General features: G+C 48.0%; 1 non-coding gene across 1 annotated transcript; it reads right to left on the bottom strand.

Annotated features, from left to right (window-relative positions):
- LOC144610477 (small nucleolar RNA U13) lies at nt 1-102 on the bottom strand. The gene has a single exon (XR_013549426.1). It is a non-coding gene; the product is annotated as a small nucleolar RNA U13 (small nucleolar RNA).
- Between the last annotated feature and the right edge of the window lie 6,057 nt (nt 103-6,159).

The following is a 6,159-nucleotide window of genomic DNA, read 5'->3' on the forward strand; positions in this document are numbered from 1 at the left end:
AGTCAGATGGGTGCTGTGCCCCTGTCGTAACGAAAGAGGGCGGCACATGTCACGAAAGCGCGTGAACAAACCCATTCATCATGTTTCTGAACCAGAAAGGATCAACGAGACTCGCCGTGAGCTGCAGCATGTGGAAAACCAACCCGCTTACGGTCAGGGTGAAGAGAACAAAATCAATACAGAAGTGTTCAGTTTCGAAAATTCTTCATTTATTTGAATTTCTCTGGCGATCTCCTGCCTGCTTTGTTCATAAAAAGCAACGTACAAAAGGGCTGTTAGTTTATGCAAATATAGAATCCAGTGTCGCCCAATGATAATTCGAGCGCCTGTCTCGCACTACTTGGTGCAAGCAATGGAAAAAGCCTGAGTTTCATTTATCTGGCGCCTGTAATCAGGCTAAGGTGATGTTAGAGGGGCGAGAGAGGGAGACTAAACGTTTTTTAAAAAAGCATTTTAAATGAGGGAATAGCCGAAGATTGGCCGTGATGGCTGATGAGATTGGGGGCTTTAAAAGCTTTAAAATATCTTAAATAAAGCTATTTCCAATGGGGCTGATGGAAGTCTGAGATGTGCAGACCTTCGTAGGGAGGTTATGATTAGATGAGAATTTTGACTTTCAAGTAGTAATAGTCAAAAAATTAAAAAGAGAATTAAAAATTCTCTCGACCCGAAACGTCACCCATTCCTTCTCTCCTGAGATGCTGCCTGACCTGCTGAGTTACTCCAGCATTTTGTGATACCGTCATTCAGTCCATCTGAGCCCATGCAATTTCCCAGTTGCTAAAGACATTCCCATTCCCATTCCTACCTTTTTGTCTTGGGCCTCCTTCACTGTCAGAGGAAGAGCACCTCATATTTTGCTTGGGCAGGTTACAACCCAAGTCAAGTCAAGTCAAGTCAATTTTATTTGTATAGCACATTTAAAAACAACCCACGTTGACCAAAGTGCTGTACATTTGATTAGGTTCCAATAGAAAAAAAATGAAAACATACAGTAGCACGCAATGAGCCTCCTCAATGAGCCTCAAACGCTAGGGAGTAGAAATATGTTTTGAGCCTGGACTTAAAGGAGTCGATGGAGGGGGCAGTTCTGATGGGGAGAGGGATGCTGTTCCACAGTCTAGGAGCTGCAACCGCAAAAGCGCGGTCACCCCTGAGTTTAAGCCTAGACCGCGGGATAGTGAATAGCCCCAAGTCGGCCGATCTGAGGGACCTGGAGTTAGAGAGGGGGGTTAGAAGATTTTTGATGTAGGGGGTATGAGTATTGATTTCTCTAATATTGTAGCGACCATATACAGGATTTCGAAGTCCCGGCTTTTCGTTTTTTCCACATCCACGTGGATTTGGTCAGGCCTTTGCCTTCCTCCCGGGGCTACACCCACCTCCTCACGGTGGTGGATCGGTTCACCCGGTGGCCAGAGGCTTTCCCATTGTGTGATATCTCGTCAGCGTCTTGTGCTAGGACTTTGGCCCTTCACTGGGTAGCTCGTTTCGGGGTCCCGGCAGTTATTACAACTGACAGAGGACCACAGTTCACTTCGTCCCTCTGGGCCGCGCTGGCGGAACTGTACGGGTCCAAATTGCAACCCACAACTGCATATCACCCCCAGGCAAATGGACTCGTAGAAAGGTTCCACCGCCAACTTAAGGCGTCCCTCTGTGCAAGGCTTGAAGGCCCAGACTGGGTAGACCAACTCCCTTGGGTTCTGTTGGGCATCCGGACGGCTCCTAAGCCAGATCTCGGTGCGTCGTCCGCAGAACTGGTATATGGCTCGACCCTTCGAGTACCTGGAGATCTGTTTCCGGACACTTCAGCCCTGCTCCCTACAGTCCCATCAGCGTTAGCAGCTCTCCGGGAACGGGTGGGCTCCCTGGCTCCAGTGCCGACTTCACGTCATGGGTGTCCCATGGTACATGAACCGTCTTCCCTGAAGGACTGTGAGTTTGTTTTTTTGCGTAAAGATGCCCATCGCGCCCCGTTGCAGAGGGTCTATCAAGGGCCGTTTCGGGTTTTACGTAAGGGAACGGCTACTTTCACCTTAGACATGGGCGGCAAGAGTGAACTCGTCTCGGTGTCCCGGCTCAAACCTGCCCATTTGGACCCAGATCAACCAGTCCTGGTCGGTCAAACCCCTAGAAGAGGCCGACCTCCGTTAGTTCCGCCCAGTCCACAAACCCCCATTCCGACAGTTCTTCCGGGACCTCCAGTTTCGGCAGTTCCCCTAGGACCCCCCGTTTCGGCAGTTCCTCCAGGACCCCCCGTTCCGGTAGTTCCTCCAGAACCTCCCGTTCCGGCTGTTCCACCAAGTCCGGAACCTCCGGCTCCTGTGGTTCAGGCTGTCCCTCTCCGTACTCGTTATGGTCGCGAAATCCGGCTCCCTGCTAGGTTCCGCACCTCGGGTTCTGGGGGGGGTCATGTAGCGACCACAGAGAATGGTCCAGGTCGTCGAACCCTCGGATTGGCCAGCGAGGTCACGTGGGAACGCGACCATGAGGATTGGTCCAGCAAACGACATCGCTGATTGGCCAGCGATGTCAGGTGCGCGTTTGGCGCCCGATTTAGCCAGTTCGGCGAAGTCTTCAAGGAAGACAGTAAGTTTATATTGGTTGTCCTGTAACTTGTTGTTTTGATTCTGTATTCGTGTATTGCGGCTGCAATAAACTTCGTCTACAACTAGCAAGTTTCGGACTCGCCATAATATCAAGTAACCCTTGCTCTCCGTCTCTCTCCATCCCTCCCCCACCTTATTTCTCTGACTAGTTTCACTGTCCTTCTGATTAATTTTACTGTTTGTATACCTCGTTGTCACTTTCCCCATAGCCTACAATGAACTATTCTACATTTCTTTGACCATTGTCTACTTTGATCTGTCCTTTTCACACTTTAAATTCACTTCGTATCCTTCCATATCTCTAGTTTCCCTCTCCCTGACTCTCAGTCTGAAAAAGGATCTCGACCCGGGACATCACCCATTCCTTCTCTCCAGAGATGCTACCTGTCCTGTTGAGTTAGTCCAGCATTCTGTGTCTATCTTATATATATCCTTTTTTTATTTACGAAGTTCTGCAGTTCCCTGTTTTTTGTTTCCGTACCTTTGTAGCCGATCTCGGTGAGGAGAAGCATAGAGGGCAGGGATCAATACAAGGTTTAGATCTATTGTCACGTATTATCTGATCTTATCGTTGTAAAATCAGATAATACTATATGTCGATACAATCAGAGCGAAAGGAAAGACATAGAGCGCAAATATTTTTCTCAACATTGTGATGTACCAGCTCCAGAGACAAATTCTCTTGTCTATAAAGTGGTAGAGGTGAATCGAACAGTACCATAACTTATGGAAGGACTGTTCAGAAGACTAGAAGCAGAGGGGAAGAAGCTGGCGCTGCATGCTTCAAGATTTTAGACTCAAGTTATACTTGTTTAGCTTCAGTGGACAGGCCACACTGCTCAACTGCTTGACAACAGACTCCCGAAACAGACACTGTATTGTAAGTTCTGTCATGGTAAGACGTTATCAGGCAGAGCGAGGACAGGATTCAAGGGAAGAAACAAGGAAATGCAGGTGCTGGTTTATTTTTTAAAACACAAAGTACTGGACTAACTCAGCAGGTCAGGCAGTATCTCTGAAGGACACAGACCTGTGACGTTTCAGGTCAGGACTCTTCTTCAGAAGAGATTAAAGGATATCCACAAAGCCTTGAGGAATTCATCGACTCCTTAGAACCTCTGGTCTGTGATGGCTTACAGTGGAGAAAAGGGGCATTTGGGATGGTATCGTGATTTTGGGGTCACCTATTGAGAGATCTGCCTCACAAACCTCTGGCCATTCGGCCCATTAGTAATGACCTTTCCCTCACATTGGCTTCATTAGCCACCTCAGAATCCATGAAACAGGAATGTCAACAGGTCAACCGCGATCCGAAAGGGATGCCAAAAAATGTTGTCCGTTCATTTTTTTCTACACCTGCAGCCTGGCCTGCCGTCCTCCAGCACTTTGCTTTTTGCTTTCCTTGGAAAGAGAAATCCTTATTATAAAATACTCTGTGCGAGATTAAGATGCACGGGACCAACGGTGACTGGGTAATTTGGATTCAGAAGTGGTTTACCCATAGACGACAGCGAGGTGTGGTGGAAGGTTTGGTTAAATTGGCGGAGTTGCGGACAGTGAGGAAGGCTATCAAAAAATAATGAGATTTAGATCAGCTACAGAAATGGGGGGAGAAATGGCAGATGGAGTTTAATTTGAACAATTGTGAGGTGTTGCATGTAAGGAAGAAAACCTTGTGAGGTTGAAGGTAAGGGAAAGATTAATGGTAAGGCAGCAATGATGTGCAGAGGGATCTTGGCGTGCACGTCCCTAACCCCTGCAATTAGACAGTGGCAAAGAGGTGTATGGTGTGCTTGCCTTCATCAGTTGGGGCATTGGGATAAGTGTCAGGAAGCCATGTTGCTGCTTTATAAAATTTTAGATAGGCTGCATTTGCGGCATTGTGTACAGTTCTGGTCGCCCCATTACAGGAAGGATGTTGAGGCTTGGGAGAGTGTGGAGGGAGGTTTATCAGAATGCTGCATGGATTAGACAAACTTGGATTATTTACCCTGAAGCATTGAAGGGAAAGTTTAAAGGAAATGTGCAGGGCAATATTTTTTATGCGAATAGGATATTGGAAGGCATAGCAGTGGAGAAGCCAATACAATAGTGATATTCAAGAGGCTTTTAGATAAGCACGTCAATATGCAGGAATGCAGGGATATGGATCACATGCAGGCAGTGGAGATTAGTTTATCTTGCCCTCATGTTAGGCACGGACATGTTGGGCTAAAGGGCCTGTTCCTGTGCTTAATCAAACTGGGTGTTATTGTACCTCATTAAATTAGAAGTATAAGGTAAATGCAAGTATGTGCACACAGTGTGATTTCTTTTTGCATTCTCTCACTATCTCCTGTCTATTTTTTAAATGTAATGTTGAATTATAAAATAAGTATTCTTGCTAATGTATTGAATTGTAACAGGTAACAGGCACTGGGCGAATTGCATTGTCGAGAAAAGAGTGAGCAATCGTGAAAAGCTTTTGTTGCGTGCTAACCAGTCAGCGGAAAGACAATACATGATTACAATCAAGCCATCCGCAGTGCACAGATACATGATAAAGGGAATATTGTGAATAACGTTTAGTGCAAGATAAAGCCAGTAAAGTCTAATCAAAGATAGTCCGAGGGTCTCCAATGAGGGAGATAGTAGTTCGGGGCAGCTCTCTAGATGGTTCAATTGCCTGATAACAGGGTTACTGAAAGGCTTGAGGTAACATAGAAAATAGGTGCAGGAGTAGGCCATCCGGCCCTTCGAGCCTGCACCACCTTTCACTATGATCATGGCTGATCATCCAGCTCAGTAACCTGTACCTGCCTTCTCTCCATACCCCCTGATCCCTTTAGCCACAAGGGCCACATCTAACTCCCTCTTAAATATAGCCAATGAACTGGCCTCAACTACCTTCTGTGGCAGAGAATTCCACAGATTCACCACTCTCTGTGTGAAGAAATGTTTTCTCATCTCGGTCCTAAAAGACTTCCCCCTTATCCTTAAGCTGTGACCCCTGGTTCTGGACTCCCCCAACATCGGGAACAATCTTCCCGCAACAGTGCAATCAAGCGTAATTACACTATTCTTAGTAAATAAAGCAGAAAATGCAAGGCTCCTGAAGATGTAGAACTTCTGCAAGGCCCCTGCAAGATGTAGAAAATGCAAGGCCCCTTCTACCCCTGAAGATGTAGAACTTGCTGCTCAACTTGTTTGATTCAGCATTCCAGCAACTGCACGATTTTATTTCACCTGATGTCAGGGACGAGCTCCGATGCGCCACCAGGTGGCCGCAATCTGGAATCACGCCCGGGCGGAGGAGAGAGCTCAGCTCTCGCGAGAGCGGCGCGGCAGATGGCGGCGGCGCGTGGCGGAGAGCGAGCGGCAGCGGCAGCGTCGGCGTCAGCGTCAGCGTGAGCGGCGACGTCAGCTTCGCGTCAGCGTGAGGCGACGTCAGCTTCCGCGTCAGCGTGAGGCGACGTCAGCTTCCGCGTCAGCGTGAGGCGACGTCAGCTTCAGCGTCAGCGTGAGGCGGCGCGTGGTGGAGAGCGAGCGAGCGAGCGAGCGGCGGGGA

This window comes from Rhinoraja longicauda, chromosome 36 (genome assembly GCF_053455715.1).
Source record: "Rhinoraja longicauda isolate Sanriku21f chromosome 36, sRhiLon1.1, whole genome shotgun sequence".
NCBI classification, from domain to species: Eukaryota; Metazoa; Chordata; class Chondrichthyes; order Rajiformes; family Arhynchobatidae; genus Rhinoraja; species Rhinoraja longicauda.